Here is a 22,250-nt window from a genome sequence, read left to right as displayed (position 1 = left end):
AAGTTGGTGGAAATTTACAACTGCAAGTTTGCGAGACAATTTACATCCTGCAAGTTTATATCCGCAGGATGCTTCCTGCACATTTCCTCCTTTTTTTTTTTCATTTTCATATTTTAATAGTACTTCTTAGACCAATCGGTGAATGTGAAGGATGGTTAAAATAAACTTAAGTAATATTAAATCGGTTGAGTAATCATTTTTTTGCAGCCATTAGATATAGCGCAAAGAAAGGTACTGTCATCCAAATCCGTTTTATTATTCAACAAGATATAATGATAACTAGTAGATTAGCATGGGTCTTATGTGAATTTTTTTGAAGTATTTTAAAAAATGACTATTAGTACACAATTTATAGTTATTAACAATTTAATGCAATGCAGAGCAAAATTGCTATAGAATAATTTAACATGCAGTACATGCATGAGCAGATTGCAATTGGATTGCAACAGAGCAAGCAAAAATTCATCTGGGTGTTAAGAGATGCTGATCAAGGAGACAACTTTGACGGAAATAATCAAGTTAGAAGACATCATCATGAGGTCATTGTGAATGGGTTTGATTTTGAAGAAAGAGTTAAAGGCATGGGTTTAGTTGTGAGAGAGTGGTCACCCCAATTGGAAATTCTAAGCCACTCTTCAACAAGAGGGTTTATGAGTGTCACGACCCAAAATCCTAAGTCGCAACCGCGCACAGACTATCACCTTAGTCTGGCAAGCCTATTTCACAAAACAATATTTCCCAAATAGTTTTCATAAAAACAGAATCTGTCAAATATGTAATTCTTCATAAGCAGAATTTCATTGATGTGATCTTCAAAGTACAGCACTAAGTGCAAATTCTTACAATAAAATACAAGTTAAAAATCATAAAAAACTCAACCTAAGACTCCCTATAGCTGCAGAATGACCAAACTCCAACAAAGAAACCGAATGATCTGAATCTGAAAACAACCTGCTACTCAGCTGTCTGAGAATCTGTGGAGGGAAATAATGAGGGGGTAAGTCACACAGACTTAGTGAGGATTTAGCAACTACCATGAACAAAAAGGGGAAACATATCAGGCACGGGTTTTTCGTTCTCAGATCAACAGAAACCATTTATAGCACCAACAAAGTTAATTTCCAATTGTAAGATTTGCAAATAATCACTTCAAAGAAATTAAATAAAATCATGGCAATTTATGAAGCAGTAAAATCTAAAATTTAATATAGTAGTAGGGTCACACATGTAGAACCATGAGGCGGCTCCATCTCGTTGATAGCCCTCTCCTCCTATAGGATGGCCTATCCGATAGGGGCGGCTCCATCTAACGGATAGCCCTTTCCTCTCTAATATAGTATGTCATATCGTATCATCGGGGGAAGCTACATCTCGTTGATAGCCCTCTCCGTGCACTGGCGGCTCCATCTAACAGATAGCCCTCTCCTCCCGGAATCAAATAGCTAAGTGCACTTAGGCCGTTACCCCCGCTAACGGCTACGTAGTTCTAACAAGGATTCCCAAAACAGTCTTTCAAAACCACAGTAAATCCATATCGATAGTCTAAAATATAATATTTCAGTATTCATCAAGTCCTTTCAAACCAATTCAATTGTTATCAACAATCCCAACATCAGTTTTCCAACACTCTTCAAAGCTTTCAAAATATCATACTCAATAACACCTTTTTATAATATTCTCAATATCAAATAATTCCAAACTCAAGTCACTGTAAATTCCCTTCTCATATCAAAACATAAAACATGCTCGAATCAATTTAATAAAACTCAGCTTTGAAGGAACTCAAGAATGATAAAAACATGTTTCCCCAATTTAAATAAATAGGCAATGAGGTAAAACAATTAAATCATCGGTGATAGAATAATTAAAAATACGTCATAATGATTGAAAACCACTCACAACAATGAAGAATCAATACGATTGCTGCCAACACCTCCAGTATACTCAAATGAGCCAATAGCTAACAATTCTTTGCATGATCAAATCCAACTCAAGGCATTTGCATCTTTCTTGTGTGTCATCTATAGCTAAACATAACCAAACATAGATTTCACTTTCAGTTCATGAGCTAGAGCAATATAGCATGAAAAAGCATCATGACCCCATAATCACTAAAAGACAATGCACAACTCTAGAATTCACTTGACTTGGTACAGTACCTTGTGCTGACACAACACGACTTGGGGAGCACTATACTCAGGCTGCCAAATAGACCTTTCAAGGGCCATGATTTCTCACTCTGTCACCAAAAACTCCATTCTCGTTCAATTGCTTACTGAGTTAGTGGGAAAAATAAAAGCAATAAGAGATCTAGACTTATATTTATGTGATCCACATAATGGGACAATGACAAACCATAATCTTCCTCTTATGACAAGCAATTACCTTCTCATTGTCCATTACATGCTCCACTTCAAGCCAACTTGATTACTCTGCTTCCGTGGCGACAAACGAATGAGGTTTTGCAGTTCACTGGCTTCATTCAACGTTATAGGCACTGCCCCTCTCCTTTGCGGCAAAGAACTTCAACATCTCTGCCATGTTTCGGCACTTCGGTTGCACTCGCTCTTCAATGTGTTGGCGATGGAACTGAAGAAGGATAGAGCGTGGAGCAGGCCAAGGAAAAAGGAAACGTTTTGGCTTCACTTGGTGAAGAAGATGAAGGGTGCAGGCCGCAGGGAGTTCGCGACGTGCGTGGAGGAGATTAACGTGCGTAGGGTGTTTAGGGTTTTCATCCATAGTGTAAACTCAGCGTGAGAGAGAGAACTACAATTTGGAGTTAGGATCTGGTGGTTATCTCCTATTTTTAATTACTAGGTTATCTTTTTTTTTTCTATTATTATAATTTGTAAAATAAAAAAAAAAAACAGAACGTTACAATGAGTCACTGTGGATGGAACTCCTGCATTGAAAGCATCACCATGGGGGTGCCAATAGCAGCATGGCCTATGCACTCTGACTAGCCAATAAACAGTGTTTACATAACTCACGTGTTGAAGGTTGGTTTGTTTGTGAAGAAGGACTGGGTTGGGCTCAAAGAGATGAGTTGGTCACTGCTTTAGTTATTGAGAATGTTGTGAGGAAGTTGATGAAAATAGAGGAAGGCGACGAGATGCACGAGAGAGCAATGAACCTTCGAAAGGCCATCCATGTGTCCATGGATGAAGGTGGAGTTTCTCGAATGGAAATTGATAGCTTCATTGCTCTTATCACTAGAGTAACCACATTCTTCTAGTATGCACAAGATGTGGTACCAAATTGGACATGGCAAATTTTCATAGCATACATATGATGGGAAGGATGGAAACTAAATTATATGCACTTCTGTTTCAAGATATCATGATCATCTGAAGTTGATGAATGTGTATACTAAACGTTTTTGAAAATGTGACTTCAAAATCTTAAAACCTATTTAGATTGAGAAAATATTTTATGAAAATAGTTTTCATTTTTAAATATAGAAAACATGTTTGTTTTCATTTTTACTATTGTGGTTGCCGCCCCCACAACCTTCGCCGCCTTTGCACTTACCACCGCCACCACCTCCTCCAGTACCGCCACCAGCACCGTTGCAATCGTCGTCGCCACCAAACCACTGCCATCACCACCTCCATTGCCCCTACCATCACCTTTGTCGTCGCCGCGATCATCCTCACATCATCTCTGTTGTTGGTGGTGGTGGTGACAGTCTGTGGTGGTGAGTTAAAAGTGTTTGTTTCATTGTTATCACTGTTGAGCATTAGTCGTGGGTTTGTATTTGTTCTTTGTTGAATAGCGTGTCTATAGTGTTTGCTTCTCAAATAGACTCATTAGTTTATGCAAATGAGATAGTTTTAGGCTTAAATAAGTTTTTGGTCTCTAACCTTTACCAAATGTTTGGTTTTCGTCCCTCGCCGGAGCAAAGGTGGGTTTTAGTCCCTAACATTTGTCAAAATATTTGGTTTTGGTCCCTCCGGAGCTCTGGGTCAACGCCGGAGCTCCGATGGCCCATGTGGCATGGCCACGCGGGATTAATGGGGGACGTGGAATTTTTTTTCCTTTTCATTTAAAATATTAAAAAAAACATCTCATTTAAATTAAATAAAAAAACCAAAAAGGCTGTGGATCAGATCCGTATTCATCTTCAACCTCCAACCCTCCAGTCCCATGCCACCGCACTCCTCCTCCTGACACCCATCTTCTTCTTCCTCTTCTCCATCCCAACGCCATGACAAACCCACATCTCCCTTCCACTCCGTGCGAACACAGACAAATTTTTCCCCAGTTATCTACCAAATCTGCTCCCCCACCACAATTTCCCTCAAAGGAAATACCTTTCCATGGGGTTTTCGTTTTTGAGTTGCCTTCATCGTCCTTGAGGTGGATTCTCTGATATCCACTTGTTTCATCTTGTTTCTTTATCTGGCAGTGTCTTGATCTTTGTATTGCAATGTCTGTTAGTGTTCATCTTCCATTGAAAAGGAAAAAAACTGAGCTTTGGGCTTGTGTATGCTTTTTATTGGTTGTAATTACTAGTGTTGTTCTTCTTAGGCTCCTCCTGCGGTTAGTGTTTTACTAGTGTTGCAATGTATGTTAGTGTTTTTGCTATTTTTAATTCGAATTCATTTTGATTAATGATTTTCCCCTTCTTGATTTCTCGTGTAAATATGATTAGTTTGTGTTATTTTTATTTTCCACCCCTCTGCTTAATGATTTTCATCCTTTTGAAATTTCTGGATGTAATATGGCTCGTTTTTGGGTTTTGAATTTTGATTCTCTTCTCACATTTTTTCTTCACATTTTTTTGATCACTATGTGTTGTTGTACCTGCAAGGAAAGTGAATTAGGATCTGAGTTTTGTGTTTCTTATGAATCTTGTTATTGCAGTTGTGGGAGGGAAGGAGAAGAAGAAAATGGTGGAGGGGAAGAAGAAGGTAGGGTTGCATTCTGGGTTTAAGCTTTTGGCTATGGGGTTTTGAGCGTGATTGGTGAGAGGAGAAGAAGAAGAAGAGAAGGAGGTTGAGACTTTTTTATTTGATTATGTTTTTTTTAATATTTTAAATGAAAAGAAAAAAAATTTCATGTCTGCTCGTTAAACTGACGTGGCCATGTCACATGGGTCACCGGAGCTCCGGCGTTGACCCAGAGTTCCGAAGAGATCAAAACCAAACCTTTTGACAAAGGTTAGGGACTAAAACCCACCTTTGCTCCGGCGAGAGACGAAAATCAAGCATTTAGTAAAGGTTAGGGACCAAAAACTTATTTAAGCCATAATTTTATTAGTATACATCTCACAAACTTTCTTCATTATTTATGGGATATTCGTTTTGGTTCACCATCCACCTCCGTCAGGGAGAAGAAGTTCTAAACACAGGAACATAATATCAATTCATTTGTGCATTCTTTTCAACAGATAAGTATGCTTTATACAAAGTCCTGACTCTTAAACATATGCAACTATGTGAAATTAGGCTACTCACAAACTAGGTTACTCACTGTATACATACTCTTTAGAAAGAAAAAGAAAAAAGAACTAAAAGTTATGGATACGAAATGCACAAATGCACTAATTATGCCATTAAACATCTGTGTTTTCTGTCAAAGAACGGATTCTATGTTTTGCCACATAATGTATTCTTGCACTTAGCCAATATTTCATTCGCAACACCATTGAAGAAGGAGAAAAAAGCCAAGAGAATCCTTTATATCACACATAAACCTTCGTGTACAAGTTTGCATAATCTAAGCATGAGTTTTTCCCAGGAGGAGTACCAACAAGGCAACAATGAAGAACAGATAAAAAATTATGTACTTGGAGCACCCGCATATGGAAAGCTACCACAATCATCTCCATGGCCAGCACCCCTCATCTCCATGGCCAGCACCACCTCCATAGCCGCCTCCACCATAAGAATCGCCAAATCCACCACTAACATAATTATCACGACCAGGAAAACCAACAGAACTTTCATGACTGCCAACACCTCCAGCCCAGCACCACCAAAATTCCGACCTCCACTTGTAAAGTTACCATCATACAAATAATTCATTCCACTTCCACTGAAACTGCCACCAAGGCTGCTAGTTCCAAAACTGTCCTTGCCAGCACCAGCACCGCCCCCATAATTGCCACCAGTTCCATAGCCACCTCTACCATAGTTGCCACAACCACTTGCAGCACCCCCAGATGGAGCGCTTCCATAATGACCTCCATAGTCAGCCCCACCTCCATAGCCCGCTTACAAGATACAGGTAGTCAAAACCGTAACCTGCACGACTCCTATCATCAGCGTAATCTACCCTAATTTGACTACCATTAAGGACCTGAAAATGTCACATGAAAATAATGAAACAATAGGCAACAATAATATCATATTGCTACTAATCAAAATGTGCAAAATCAAAAGAAAAGGTTCACGAACTACATGATCACAAGCATCACCATGAATGGAGTACACATCATCGATAACTGAGTCACAGAAAATTCACCCAAATAAAATACTAGCAGGAGGATATGTTGTATAGGCCTAATTCTTGACTGGATACCCCTGAAATCTTCCATTGCATGTAACTATCAAGTGAAGGAAAACAAACATACGGATGATTGTTCTACTCTTTAATGGACTTTCTAGTGATTAACTAAAATATGTCTTTCATTTGAAAAGAATAACCGAAAATTATTCACATAACTTTAATAAGATCCCATGCTAAAAGTGAAGGTGTAGTGGCACAATCAAATGATATCAGAAGACAATAGGGACAGTAAATGAAACAGCCTGGAAAGAAATCATCCAACATCATGATATGCTGAAAATGATGGCAGGTATTTATACCTAGGTTGTCAATCCCAACAAGATCTTGTGGGATTATAGTGTCTCATCTCATCTCGGCCAAGTACTGGGACGACCACCACCATCCCATCCTACTTCACCATCCCATTTCCCAGCATTTCTTGCGCTCCTGATCCCAGCGGGACAATTTAGGGTTTGACATTTTCAAAAAATGTTTTCCAGTTTTAAATGTTGGGGTTGTTTTATTGGGACATTTCCTTGTTTCCGCAATGAAAAAAAACCTAAATGGAAGAAAGGGTTTGACTCTCTCCTCACTTCTCCTGCTCTCTTTGGCCTAGCTCTATAAGGACCTGACTTTTATAGCTAGTTTGCTACTATGAATGTATGAATAAGTTCTGAATTTCAAGCAATATTTAACATTGATTTAGTATATATGAATACGGTATACTATCCCAGCCATCTCACTATCCGCTATACTATTTTTGGGGCTGCGCCGAGATCTGGAATTGACAACATAGATCTATACCTCATAAATAACCACCACATTTCAAAAACAAGGGATTTCAATATTTGTCCAATCACCTGATACAGACATCATACCACCTCACTCTGCAACTGAGGTGTGAATAATGTTAGAATTTTGGGTCACAAATGTAACTTTTAATTGTGTTAGGGCCATTATTTAATTAGCCAAAACTAAAGTGGTCTATTTAATATTGATCTTATGGCTAAGGGCATATGTGTTATGAAAAGGTATTGTGCGGATACCATAAGGCAATATTCTAATTTGATGAGGGGCCAAATTAGAAATATTGAAAACAGAATTGTAACTGATGCAGTTACTTATAGGGTTATGGTCCCCAATTGTAGACACAACAACGTAACAACGTAAAAAGTTTCTCCTCATCCCCATCAGAGGAGAACATCAGGAAACCCTAAGGGTGATCTACAATTGGAAGATCACAACCCCAGATCCTTCAGCGATTCCCATGGCTCATTCAGGTACGCTTCCGCTCTAGATCTTCATCATGTTTTTCGGGTATGGGTTAATCAAGTGTGGTTTAGGATTATGCTCCTATTTTCTATATGGGTAGAAAAGCATGTGGTTAGGAACAAATCCTTATTTATTAGAAAAACTACAAGTGGTATCAGAGCCACCCATACTTGATTCATGCATGAAATTTGGTATTTCTTGAGATTAGGGTTCCAATTTTGTGATATTGGGAATTATATTCATTGTACAGTTTCATGAGAATTTGCATTTTGGGATTATTGGGTTTTTTTTAATGATTTGTAAGTTCAGTTCTTCGGATTGCATATACTCGATTCAGTTTCATTGAATGACTATGAATTAATATGCAATTTATCAATTCAGATTCATGTAACATGCGTGGTTATCAGTACTGTGGCTGTGAGAATTTGTGTTTTCAGTTTCAACGGAATTAGTATATATGTGTTTTGATTTCACATATTATATATGCTATATGTAACTTTAATTTCGTTGATATGCGTAATTGTTGTTATTGGTTTCAACAAGTACAGACAGCGACAGAAATTATATATGCTTTTTTGGTTTCACGCATTATATATGATGGTTTGGTTTCAACAAGTGCAATTTAAATATCATGAAAATTCAGTAGTTTTTGTATGTATATGCTCACTCAATTTATGCCAGTTTGTATGTATATACATTCAGTTCTGTTTTTGAATCCAAAACTTTGTTTAGAAGATCTTTAAGTTTTGGAATATATTTGATGGTTTGGAATCAAACACATTCAGACATTTCAGTTGAAGACATGTCATCATTCTTTTATTAAGAATGAATTTTAGGCTAAAGAAAAGTAAAATTATTAGTGTGTTTTTAAATTTTGGCTATGGATTGTATTTTTATACAATTGTTTAATATTTTAAATGAGTCAATTAAAATAAGAAAGTCACAAAAGTGACCTCTTTTTATGGAGATTACTCATAAGAAATATTAAAAGTTTGTGAGTGTGTATGTTTATCCATGCGAGTATTAATGGACCCCAAAGGAAAAGTTAATGCTTGGCCGGATTTCATACACACCTGTGATGATAAACATGTGATAATTTTAAGGGTTTACATGTGAATGATAAATCAATCCAAAGAAGGGTTTGTTATTTGACATGATTTATTATCAATGTTTGATCATTACAACAAGAGTACCACTAGCAATTAGTATTACTGTCAAAAGACATGATATTGATGGTGCACTAGGTATCTTGAGATGGGTTATGCCATTATTTGAACGTATTGATGATTCAATTTTTCTTAATGTGAGTATATTTATAGCATTTGTTTTTGTTCTATTTTCAGCTACTATCGGTTCGATATCTGCTAATCTGAATTCGGTTCCGATCCTTGATGGAACAAATTTTAAGGATTGGAAAGAGAACATGGAAATTGTTCTTGGCTGCATGGATCTTGACCTTGCACTAAGGGTGGAGAAACCCGCTTCTCCTACGGAATCTAGTACCTCTGAACAGAGGAAAGATTATGAGAAGTGGGATCGCTCCAATCGCATGAGTCTTATGATCATTAAGCGCGGCATTCCTGAGGTCTTTAGGGGTACTATCTCGGAAGAGATAAAAGGTGCCAAAGATTTCCTTGCTGAAATCGAAAAGCGCTTTGCAAAAAGCGATAAGGCGGAAACAAGTACTCTTCTTCAGAACTTGATTTCCATGAAATATCAGGGCAAAGGAAATATAAGGGAATACATTATGGGCATGTCAAATATTGCTTCAAAACTTAAGGCGCTAAAGCTTGAGCTGTCGGATGACTTGCTCATTCATTTAGTATTGCTTTCTCTTCCTGCACAATTCAGTCAGTTTAAGATATCTTATAACTGTCAAAAGGAGAAATGGTCTCTTAACGAGCTCATTTCATTTTGTGTGCAAGAAGAGGAAAGGTTGAAGCAAGAAAGGAAAGAAAGTGCTCATTTTGTTAGCACCTCTAAAGACAAGGGCAAAAGAAAGAAAACTGTTGAGCCCAAGAATGAAGCTGCAGATGCTCCAGCACAAAAGAAACAGAAAGAGGATGATACCTGTTACTTTTGCAATGTGTCTGGGCATATGAAAAAGAAATGTACTAAATATCACGCTTGGCGTGCAAGGAAAGGTACATTTTTTGCTTTGGTCTGTTCTGAGGTCAATTTAGCTTCAGTACCTAGAAACACTTGGTGGTTAGACTCTGGTGCAACTACTAACATCAGTGTTTCAATGCAGGGTTGCCTAAGCTACCGGAAGCCAAATGATGTTGAAAGATACATCTATGTTGGAGATGGCAAGACGGTGGAGGTGGAAGCTATAGGGCATTTTAGATTATTATTGTGTACTGGATTTTATTTGGATTTGAAAGACACTTTTGTGGTACCGTCATTTAGACGGAATTTAATTTCAGTTTCTAATTTGGACAAATCAGGTTATTCATGTTCATTTGGAAACAGTAAAGCCGAGTTGTCTTTTAATTCAAATATTGTTGGAACCGGTTCACTTATTGGATATGATAATCTGTATTTGCTGAGCACTGTAGCCACCTATAGTGAATCCCTGAATGTGGAATCACGTGGTACTAAGCGTAAAATTGATAATAACGATTCAGGAGCATTATGGCACAAGCGCCTAGGTCACATCTCTAAAAATAGAGTTGAGCGGCTAGTGTCAGATGGAATTTTGGATTCCATTGACTTCACAAACTTTGATGTTTGTGTTGAATGCGTTAAAGGTAAACAGACCAAAACAAAGAAATTTGGTGCATATAGAGCTACAGGCGTCTTGGAATTGATACATACGGATATTTGTGGACCATTTCCAACACCTTCTTGGAATGGTCAACAATATTTTATATCATTCATAGATGATTATTCGAGATATGCATACTTATTTCTTATACATGAAAAGTCTCAATCATTGGATGTGTTCAAATCATTTAAGGCTGAAGTTGAGAACCAACTCAACAAAAGAATTAAGAGCATCAAATCTGACCGTGGTGGTGAATATTACGGTAGATATGATGGTTCAGGTGAACAACGTCCAGGGCCTTTTGCCAAATACCTAGAGGAATGCGGAATCGTCCCACAGTACACCATGCCAGGGTCACCTAGCATGAATGGTGTGGCTGAAAGACGAAACCGGACTCTTAAGGATATGGTAAGGAGTATGATTTGTCATTCTACTTTGCCAGAGTCACTCTGGGGAAAGGCACTAAAGACTGCAGCTTACATTCTAAATAGAGTGCCAACTAAAGCAGCTGCCAAAACACCTTATGAGCTTTGGACTGGGCGAAAGCCTAGTTTGAAACATTTTCATGTATGGGGATGTCCAGCTGAGGCAAGGCCTTATAGGCCAAATGAAAAGAAATTGGAATCCCGAACAGTGAGCAGCTACTTTATTGGTTATTCTGAAAGATCCAGGGGATATAAATTTTATGATCCCAAATTAAAGACAATTTTTGAGACGGGAACAGCCATGTTCTTTGAGGAAATTGAGTTTGGAGGGGAGAACAAGATTAGAGACTTTGCTTTAGAGGAAGAGTCAGTAACAATTCCAAAACTGATTCATACAGTTGCTTCTGATGAAGCAAGTACGGAACCTCTACAAGACATTGTTGTTGAATCTCCTCCTACTCAAGATGATATGGTGGTTCATGAAGAACAAACTCAAGATCCTCAAGAACAAGTGTTACAAGAACCAATACCTTTGCGGAGATCCACTAGAGAAAAGAGAAATGCTATTCCAGATGATTACATAGTCTTTCTCCAAGAACATGAGGAAAATAATGGTATGATGGAAGCTGATCCAATCAACTTCCAGCAAGCCATGCAGGATTCCAACTCTGAAAAGTGGATTGAAGCAATGAAGGAAGAGTATAAGTCCATGCAAGACAATAAGGTTTGGGAACTTGTCCCATTACCGGAAGGTGTGAAACCCATTGGTTGCAAATGGATATTTAAGACCAAGCGGGATTCTAATGGTAATGTGGAGAGGTATAAGGCTCGTCTTGTGGCTAAGGGTTATACTCAAAAGGAAGGGATTGACTTTAAAGAGACTTTCTCTCCGGTTTCATCGAAAGACTCTTTTAGGACAATCATGGCTCTTGTTGCACATTATGATTTGGAACTCCATCAAATGGATGTCAAGACAGCGTTTCTCAATGGAAACATTGATGAGACAATCTATATGGTGCAACCAGAAAACTTTGTGTCAGGAGACCCAAAGAATACGGTTTGCAAATTGACAAAATCCATTTATGGACTAAAGCAGGCATCTCGTCAGTGGTACCACAAATTTCATGAAGTAATTTTCTCATTCGGTTTTGAGGTGAATGTTGTTGAAGATTGTGTGTATCACAAATTCAGTGGGAGCAAATATATTTTCCTGGTTTTGTATGTTGATGACATACTGCTTGCCACTAATGATATAGGCATGTTGCACGAAACCAAGAGATTTCTATCAAGAAAATTTGAAATGAATGATCTTGGTGACGCTTCCTTTGTATTAGGAATTCAGATACACCGAGACCGATCTCGGGGTATTCTGGGATTGTCACAAAAGAGCTATATCGAAAAGGTACTTAAAAGGTTTGGCATGCAGAATTGTACATCAGGGGATACTCCAGTTGCTAAGGGAGACAAATTTAGTCTCAGTCAATGCCCAAAAGGAAACTTAGAAATTCAGGAAATGCAAAAGATTCCTTATGCATCAGCTGTAGGGAGTCTTATGTATGCCCAAGTTTGTACGCGTCCAGATATAGCGTTCATAGTTGGGATGTTAGGCAGATATTTGAGCAATCCAGGAATGGATCATTGGAAAGCAGCCAAAAGGGTTATGAGGTATTTACAGAGAACAAAAGATTATATGCTCACATATAGGAGGTCAGACCAATTGGAGATCATTGGATATTCTGACTCTGATTTTGCTGGATGCCAAGATAGTAAGAGATCCACTTCAGGCTATATCTACATGTTGGCTGGTGGTGCAGTTTCTTGGCGTAGTGCCAAGCAAACTCTCATAGCTTCATCCACCATGGCAGCAGAATTTGTAGCATGTTTTGAGGCATCTAACCATGGGATTTGGCTGAGGAATCTTGTCACTGGGCTGCGAATTGTGGAAGGAATTGAAAGACCGCTTAAGTTATACTGTGACAACAAATCAGCCGTCTTATTTTCCAACAATAATAGGAGCTCGACCAAGTCAAAACATATTGACATCAAGTTCCTAGTTGTTAAGGAAAGGGTACAAAGTGGACAGATTTCTATAGAACACATAGGGACAAACTCCATGATAGCGGATCCTCTTACAAAAGGTCTTCCGCCCAAGGTCTTTCATGAGCACACTGCTCACATGGGTGTTTTGCAGTGTGAGGAATGCTTAGTTTAGTGGGAGTTACTCATATATAAATTTTGTGTTCTATGTTTGGTATTATGCATGCATACTCTAGTATTTGGATATTTTTTGGTTAATTATAAAGTTTGATATTCTGTTATTTATGCTTTGTACAATAAGGTTATTGAATGATCTCACTAAAGTAAAGTAGGACCAGTTGAAAATTGACAAGTACAGGCCACCTTCTTGTGATTTTCATGCTGCACATTTCATAATGAATCTATGTCATTTAGTTATGTCAGTACTAGTAATCATTGATGGGTTTAGTTATGATTGATATAACGAAAATCACTTTGGTTCTATGCACTGGCATGGCTAATGGACGAGATTATTTGGATATGCTTAAGGTATATAATGGCATTTTTTGAGCTCATAAAGTCTAACACATGTGTAGAGTTACATATGTGACCAGTGGGAGATTGTTAGAATTTTGGGTCACAAATGTAACTTTTAATTGTGTTAGGGCCATTATTTAATTAGCCAAAACTAAAGTGGTCTATTTAATATTGATCTTATGGCTAAGGGCATATGTGTTATGAAAAGGTATTGTGCGGATACCATAAGGCAATATTCTAATTTGATGAGGGGCCAAATTAGAAATATTGAAAACAGAATTGTAACTGATGCAGTTACTTATAGGGTTATGGTCCCCAATTGTAGACACAACAACGTAACAACGTAAAAAGTTTCTCCTCATCCCCATCAGAGGAGAACATCAGGAAACCCTAAGGGTGATCTACAATTGGAAGATCACAACCCCAGATCCTTCAGCGATTCCCATGGCTCATTCAGGTACGCTTCCGCTCTAGATCTTCATCATGTTTTTCGGGTATGGGTTAATCAAGTGTGGTTTAGGATTATGCTCCTATTTTCTATATGGGTAGAAAAGCATGTGGTTAGGAACAAATCCTTATTTATTAGAAAAACTACAAATAAAGCTACAATGTGACCATCATGATCAAAATTAACAAACTTGTTAAGTACAGGACTTAAAAGCAATACTATTTCAAACTTTCAACAAATTAAAACAAAGAAAGTTAAGTGAACAAAGCTTGCATTGCATATAGACATGATCCTGATCTGTTGCAGTGACCACCACAACAGATGTTATTCATAAAAATTATAATACTAAGAGTAACAAGCCTGCATTACCTGACCATCCATGCCCTGAACCGCCCTCATTGCGTCGTCAAGGGACCAAAATGTGACAAAGGCAAATCCTCTGCTCCAAATTCTAATTGCTACAAAGAACATGGCAGGCATTAAAGAGTAGTTATTCCTGAGATGAAACTAAATTAACATTGAAGATTTCACATGAATCTAAATGTTGACAAAAATATCGTAAAATCTAAACATTTACCCTCAATAACAGCACCATATTCTGAAAAAGCTTCCCGCAGTTTGGCCTGTCTAGCACTTTTAGAAGCCTTTGGACTGTTCACTCTTCCACTAATCTAGCTACTATGCCAATCCCAGTCCACATATAGATCAAGAATAGCAGTAAAAAAAATGGAGACGAAAAGGAGAACAAACTGCATGCTGGAAAAGTTACTTATCTGCATAAGATTCAGAAATCTAAGATCCAAATTCAGTAGCTATAAATTTATCAGCAAGATATGAGATAGCAGGAGCAGAAGCCAGAAATTGGTGAGTCAAAATAAAGACATTTAGTACTTCTATCCTCTTAAGTTAAGCATTCGGGCATAAAGAATAAAGTAAATATAACTTATAAGGATGCAGCTCAGATCACATTTATTAAGATATTACAAAAAGGAATGAGGTGGCAAGTCAGTTTACTGAAAGTGATGATACTTTTATAGAATTCAACTATAAACTCGAGAAATAAATTATATAAATTTAACATCTGAACCCCAAATTGTAGCAAGTTCAGTCACAGGCTCACAGTGATATCAACAACAAAGCTATGTAACATCACAAGACCAACAGATAACATAACACAATACCAGCAAGCAAAATATGTAAGTCCATAAAATCAATGCAAAATAAGTGATGTAATTGGTAATTTGATTGAAAGAAAAGTGAAAAATAGTTATAAAAAAGATGTAAACGAAATTGAAAGTGTAATTGAATCATAACCCAAACTAACACAATACCATAAAATGTTGATTATATATACTGACCAATCAATGTAAAATTTGTATCTGCTTTCTAATTCTAAACAAGAAACTTTCCTAACTGAAAGCATGCTATACATAATAAAACCACTAAAGGCCAAAAGTTGATGATGCCATAACACAAGCAGAAACAAGCACCTCTGGTTGAATACCCTTTCCCTTTTCCTTAGTTACAGGCTTATCATAATGACCAATAAAAATCTGAAAACGGTTCTGACCCTTTTCCTTAGACTGAGTTTTTGCCCTGTCAGCTTGATCATGTTCTTCTTCTGCAGTAGCTTTTATTCCACCCACTTGCTTGTTAGCATAATGCTGCATATGATCTTCAAAATTGGACTGAAATGAACCCTTCGATTTCTCATTACCCACCAATGCCAGTGATTTCTGTTCCATTCTACGCTTCTTGGTTGATGGCGGCACCAAATCAACATGATCACTAGCAACTTCATCTCCAAGATTCTTCCCTTTTGACATCAACATGAGTGTGTATGCAGCTTCTTGCATTAGAGAATCAACTTGAAACCCTTGTTCCAAACCCTTGTCCCTTCTGCGGCTTCTTTTACCAGTTGGGCTCCGTCCCCAAAGAGATTCAGAGGAATCAAAGGATGTTGGGGTTTCAATCCCCTTCCTCACAGTGTCAGAGTGAACCCTCATGTGACCAAACAAGGACTTGTTGGAAGAGAATGTTTTTCCGCAAATGTAACAACTGGGTTTTTCAACGCAGCAAGAAACTTTTCTTTTTCTGACATTGTGGATTCTCATGTGTCCAGCCAGAGATTTTGAAGAGGTGAACCGTTGATTGCAAACATGGCATTGCACATTGTTGCTGTTGTTATTGGGTGGAGAGGGACCTATGATCTTGATGCGTAATCCATGTGAGCCAGTAGCATGAAAATGATCTTTGTTGTTGCTCTTGACCTTGTGATGCCATTTCCATGTGGAGGGCCAGTGAAACAGAGCATTGTTATCTTCCGCCATGGGAGATTCTTGTTCAAAGATATGAACTTTCTTGAATTCTTCTTCGATTATGAGAGAATAAAGAGGCTGAGAGAGATCAATGATCGAGTTACTTAGTCACCAAGTCAAGGGTCTCACTCTGTTTCAAAGAAAGATATGAACTTTGTTGTGTTGTTCTTCGATTATCAGTGCCTTAAGTGTTTGTTTTTGGTAGTAAATGAAGGAAGTAAAAAATATTTCAATCTAAACAAATCTTTTCTAAATCATATCAAATCAGCCATTTAACGGATAAATCCATAAATATTAAACTCAATTTTTTAAACCTAATTTAATTCATAAAAAATCATTTTAAATTTACATAAATTAATTCATTACATAACAAATAAATTTTTTTGATAGGATAACAAATCATTTTAAGGAGATTCATAAATGTTTTATTATTATTTGTGGGTACTAGAAAATTGATTTAATTGTACAAAAAAAAATTATTTAATGTTTGTTGGGTTGACACAACCGACCACAGACTTTTGGTTTAACTTTCGCATCCTCATAAGTCGAAGGTTCAAATTCACTGGGTTCAGTAAAATCCCAACGGTAGTTTAGAGTTACTTTTTTTTTCCGTTCTATTATTTTTATAGGATAAGAGTTGTGCTATAAAGCACGAAGGTTTCATGCACGATCACAACACACCCTATTGTTTAATTGTTTGCAAAATGTGATTTTTGTGTGGCATGACTAGATCAATGCACACCACACACGATTAGTGTATTTTCAAAACAATTAAACAATAGGTTGTGGTGTGCTCGTGCATGAAAGTTATGGAGTACCACTGGAGCAACATGACGTGACAGTTGGGTTGCTTAAATTTAAGCAACGGTTGCTTATTTTCTCTCTCCTTACTTTTTAACTAAAAAATCATATTTTCTCTTTCATTCATGTACTTGTATAGTGTCATTACCTTCAAATAATATAAATATAAGAGGTATAATGGGACCCAACTAAAAGTAAACTAAGCAATCGTGGTTGGAGCGAATTCTGCTTGGGTTGCTTAAATTCTATGTGTCAGTCCGGACCCACCGAAATAGTTTTTAAGCAACCCAACTAGCAACTATGCATTGGAGATGCTCTAATGGAGCAACAGTTTATATATTACCAGTTGAGACCAGGTCTCCTCATTAGACAAAGTTAACTGATCTAACCCATCATAGGACAGTTAATAACAAAAGTCTAATCTACCATCCATCATAATACATGTAATTGAATTAAATTAATAATTCACATAATTGATATTAATAACCAAAACAAAATATATCTTAGTTAATTGATAATGTTAATCCACATAAAAAAAAGAGATAGTTAATCATAAATAAATCTAACACTTAATTCATTGGTGATTGTTGCTATATAGTACAGATACATTTATACAAAAGCTGAAAAAATTACTGTCTAAAAAAATCAAAAGAGGAGTAAATCACAACAAATAAACGACATAAATTTATTCGTCTGTTTCGTCTAATAATCATTCAAGCTATCCATCAATTTCCCTTACTTACAGATGCAGTTTCAACGCCTATTTAATGTGTCCAACCAGCAACTTTGTAGTATAAAGGAGATGGGATACTGGTCTGATGGCATGTGGCATTGGGATTTCACTTGGCTTAGAAACTTGTTCTGTAAGGAAACTGATATGGAAATGAACCTCCGTTGTCCGGTGAGTAATTTTTCTCCTATTGAAGGAAGGATTGATGAGTGGATTTGGTCCAAGGAGAGCAATGGTGTATATTCAACAAGTTCTGCATATGAACTGTTGCAGGGGTTGAGAAGTGACTTAGTAGGTGGTGCTTTTCAGAAATTGTGGTCCTTGAAGGTCCCTTCAAACTCTCTTGCGTTGGCCTGGAAGATTCTCCTTAATCGAGTTCAAACGAAGGAAAATCTAAGTAAGAGGGGGGGGGGGTCCTTTTAGCTAATTCTGATATGAATTGTCCTCTATGTTCTCAGGAGGTTGCATCAACTACATTCATCTTTGATTTCAAAAAAAAGAAAACTATATAGTATATTCATCTTTGTCCAAGGTAAAATTTAATAGTTGCATCTCTTACTAGTGAAATTAAATAGGGGTGTTTTAGTAACATTGTATTATCAATACTTATTATCTTACTCTTTATGCCACAACCTTAAACGACAACTTTTCTAGAACGGAAGGAGTACCAAATGCATATTATTATTAACTAATTAAATAAGCTATCAATATTTATTTTCAATTCACCCTTATTAGTCCAAATTATATAATAAATTCAAATTCTTATTCTTAATTTTGAGGAAACCACGTCATACTTTTCAATCTCATAAGTGTATGTGTCCTTTTATTGGTATGATATGTTTCATTAGTGCACATATTAAATAAAATTAAATCATAAGTAAATTAACTTTTTTAACAAGAGTTGTGCTATAAGGCAAAATAAGCAACGTTGTTTAATTTGTCAACTGGATTTAAGCAACTCTTATTGGAGATGCTCTTAGACAGTTTATCCAGAGAACGTATTATTAGGTGCAGAGAGCAGTTCCACCCCTCTGACGTCTTTTCACGGTCAAACAACAGACTCACATGTATTCTTCAATTCTTTCAGGTGCATAATTCATTTTACATTATTGAATCAGAACATGCTGTAATCTGTATTTATATCTATACAATCTATTTAGGTCAATTAATTTCAGCAATTGGTATCAGAGCTTAATAGATATGGATTATTGTTGTTTTGTATGTGTGCCTATTCAATGCATCCATTCTGTTCGTTTTTGTTGAAACCGTAAGGTTCATTTCGATTTAGGGAATTTGGTGGGTGATTTCGAAAATTGTTGGAGGGATTTGATCCTTGTTGTTGTCCGATCAACATACTGAAATTTGGGATGATTTCATTGAGTACTTTGTGAAAAATTAATAATTTTTTTTTTCCGTTTTGGGTTTCATCAACCTAGAACTTGTAGATCTAATTTCTCCCTATATGATGTATGGTTTTGAAAATTGTTTGAGGGTTATTAGTCTGTTTAGATTTTCAATTAACATACTTAGAGATTATTTCATGACTTGGCATGTGCATTGAAATTGAATTGGGACTGCCATGAATGTATGTTTACGATTCCAGAGTTGTTCTTGGAGAGAGACAAGCAATTCTGTTTTTTTCTGTATTAATTAAAAAAAAAAGTGTTGGTTATTTTCCTTGCTTTTCTCTCTCCCGGACGTGGCACAATGACACGTTTTAAATTGTTTTACTGCTTGTGTCTGCTTTCTTTTCTCTCTCTGGACGTGGCACAATGGGATGATATTAGTATGGCAATGTGATCATGTATCATATGTGTATGACCATGGGATGATGTTAGTCATAACATGTGTGCAAGTTGCAAGTCCGTGGCTTCTAAGCCCTTTTAGAAAGAAAAAAAAAATTGGCAATTATGGGGCCGTTGGTTTAATATATATGTATATTAAAATAAATTTATATGTTGGCAAAGAATCCATTCAAAATTTGGATTGAAGTTTTATTTTGTCTCACTACTAGTACTTATACCCGTGCAATAATGCACGGGTCCTAGTGCGTAGTATGAATGTGCTAAGTAAAAATAAAATTAAAATTTTGCTAGTACGTAATATTGAATAATTGGGTTACATTACTTTGATTGTAAAGCTTGGATTTTATTTGTGTATCTAGTGTGAATTACGATTTTACCATCTAGCAAATGCACATTTAGTTAATAATCCTTAGATTTTGAGATATCATGAGTAAAGAAAGTCATAGTTTAAGAATGGTGTTCAAAATAAATTGTCAAACATTCATTAGAGTAATAATTTGACTAACCATATTGGGCTATATAATTTTTGACCTGTAAGTAGTAAATAAGATATTGCTAATAAAATGAGAAATGGTAAAGTGTATTTTTTTTTTTTAATTAAATCGTAATATATTAGTAAGATTGGATAACACCCCAGGAAGAGTAGTACCATAAGGACAAGGGATATAACCCAGGTGCCCAGTTGCACAGAGAAAAAAAAATACTAAAGGAAACGTTACAAACAATAATAAAAGAAGATCAGAAACAGCATAAAAGTAGCAGGGTCATCGTACTTGGATAATAGAGGTAAGTAGTGGATCGACAGAAACACACAGTTTAGGGGCCAAATAACAATCACTGCAACCAGATAGTTCGGTGCAATCCTTACTAAAACTTGATTTATGTGTTATAATTGGAAACAAAGAATTATTATTTATAATTAACAATCAAACTGAATTATAACTGAAATTGCAACTGAACAATGAGATTGTTATTTTCTGTAACACCCCGATTTCGGTGGCGTCACTTTAGTAACCAAAAGTAAACTTAATGCGGAAAAACGTGAAATATTTTTTTCGATAATGACTAAGACAAGACTGAATTAAATAAAACCCAAAAGCGAAAAGCAAAAGAACTAATATACAATATATAAACAGCCCCCGCTGTAAGTAACAACCTCGTCACGAGTAACCTCCAGTGACGGAAAGAAAAGTGCAACGCCCGTAGGCAATATATACAAACCAAATGAAAAGGGTGAAGTGCCCGCAACACCATCCCTCAAAACTGAGAATCAGCTGACCCAATGGCCTGAAAATAAGACCTCCTAAGTCCAACCAACTCTCTGTGATTCCTGTAAGGAAACCACACAAAAAGCTATAGGCGGATCTACCCTGTCCCCTAAGTAACAAATGAAGCAAGACTGTCAGAGCTAAAACTCTACTCCTACACTAATCCTAACTCGAGGAGCTCATACCAACACTCAAAACTATGTGCTAGCATGATCGTCGTCTGAATCAGAATCCAGAACGACCAAGTCTACCAGCCCTATCCGTCCTCCCCTCGCAACCGCAGTGCGCTCCGATGCTGGACTCACGGGCTTAGGGCCCGAACCCTGATCATCAATGATCGCAACAGAGGGTGCACTAGACCCTGCCGAAGGCACTCCCACTGGAATCTCCTCTGAGGGATCCTCCTCCTCTGAAGATGACGGTGGCGGCGGTGCTCCTCCGAATCCTGGTCCGCAGTGAACGCCCGGTGGCAAGTTGAAGCTGATAGAGCATCGCCTCAACACTCCTGACCTCAAGAGTCCTCCACTGTCCACGTGGTCCTCCATGATGCGCCCCGAATACGTCGCTCGATGGCTCGCGGGGTCAACCACCCACGACCCGGGGTCGTCCTGATCGATCATCTCATACCTAATCCCCCCCGAAGGGTGGACCATGGTGAACCAATCCGCAATACTCATCTGACAAAAGGCGTTGTCCGCCAAAACACACACAGAAGACGCGAGGGTCAACTCTAAAGAACTATGTAGATAATAAACCCAATAGGTACAAATAATAGATAGCCACTTAGGCTTATAGCTAAAGATGTCATTCCTAGGGTTGCATGTTCCACAATAACATAAACACAATAATAGCAGATAGCATGTTCCAAATAGGTTTAACAATTACCAATCACACTCAACAACTAAATTAGTATGCATGTTGCATGATATGTATGCAGGTTAACCCAGTCAACCACATGCATTCCGGAAAGGGATGGACATCAAACGGATCAGCCCTAACACCAGCCACGGTGGAGCCATTTCGGCCCTCGTGCCTCTTACTCCAACAGGGGTAGTCAGATCAGCAGTAAACCCGTAGGTCTGCCATTTCGGTCTGCTACAAGAGACGTCTACAAACGCTCTTTCACGGCATTCCGGGTCTTATGACCATTTTGGAAACCGACGAGGTCCAGAGTACGTCCTGTGTTAATACCTCATTAATGTTGCATGTATGCAAAATGATTAGTCAAACAACGTCTCCGTCCTCACTCGACACGTCGCCACGTGTTCTAGGGAAGTTAAAGTCTCTAAAAGCTTACCCTAAGGTAAAGTCGATTCTGCGACCAAAAGACACACTTCATAACGACACATAGCTGCTCCAACAGCACCACAA

This window comes from Lotus japonicus, chromosome 4 (assembly GCF_012489685.1).
Source record: "Lotus japonicus ecotype B-129 chromosome 4, LjGifu_v1.2".
NCBI lineage: Eukaryota > Viridiplantae > Streptophyta > Magnoliopsida > Fabales > Fabaceae > Lotus > Lotus japonicus.
Note: the sequence above shows the minus strand (reverse complement) of the source record.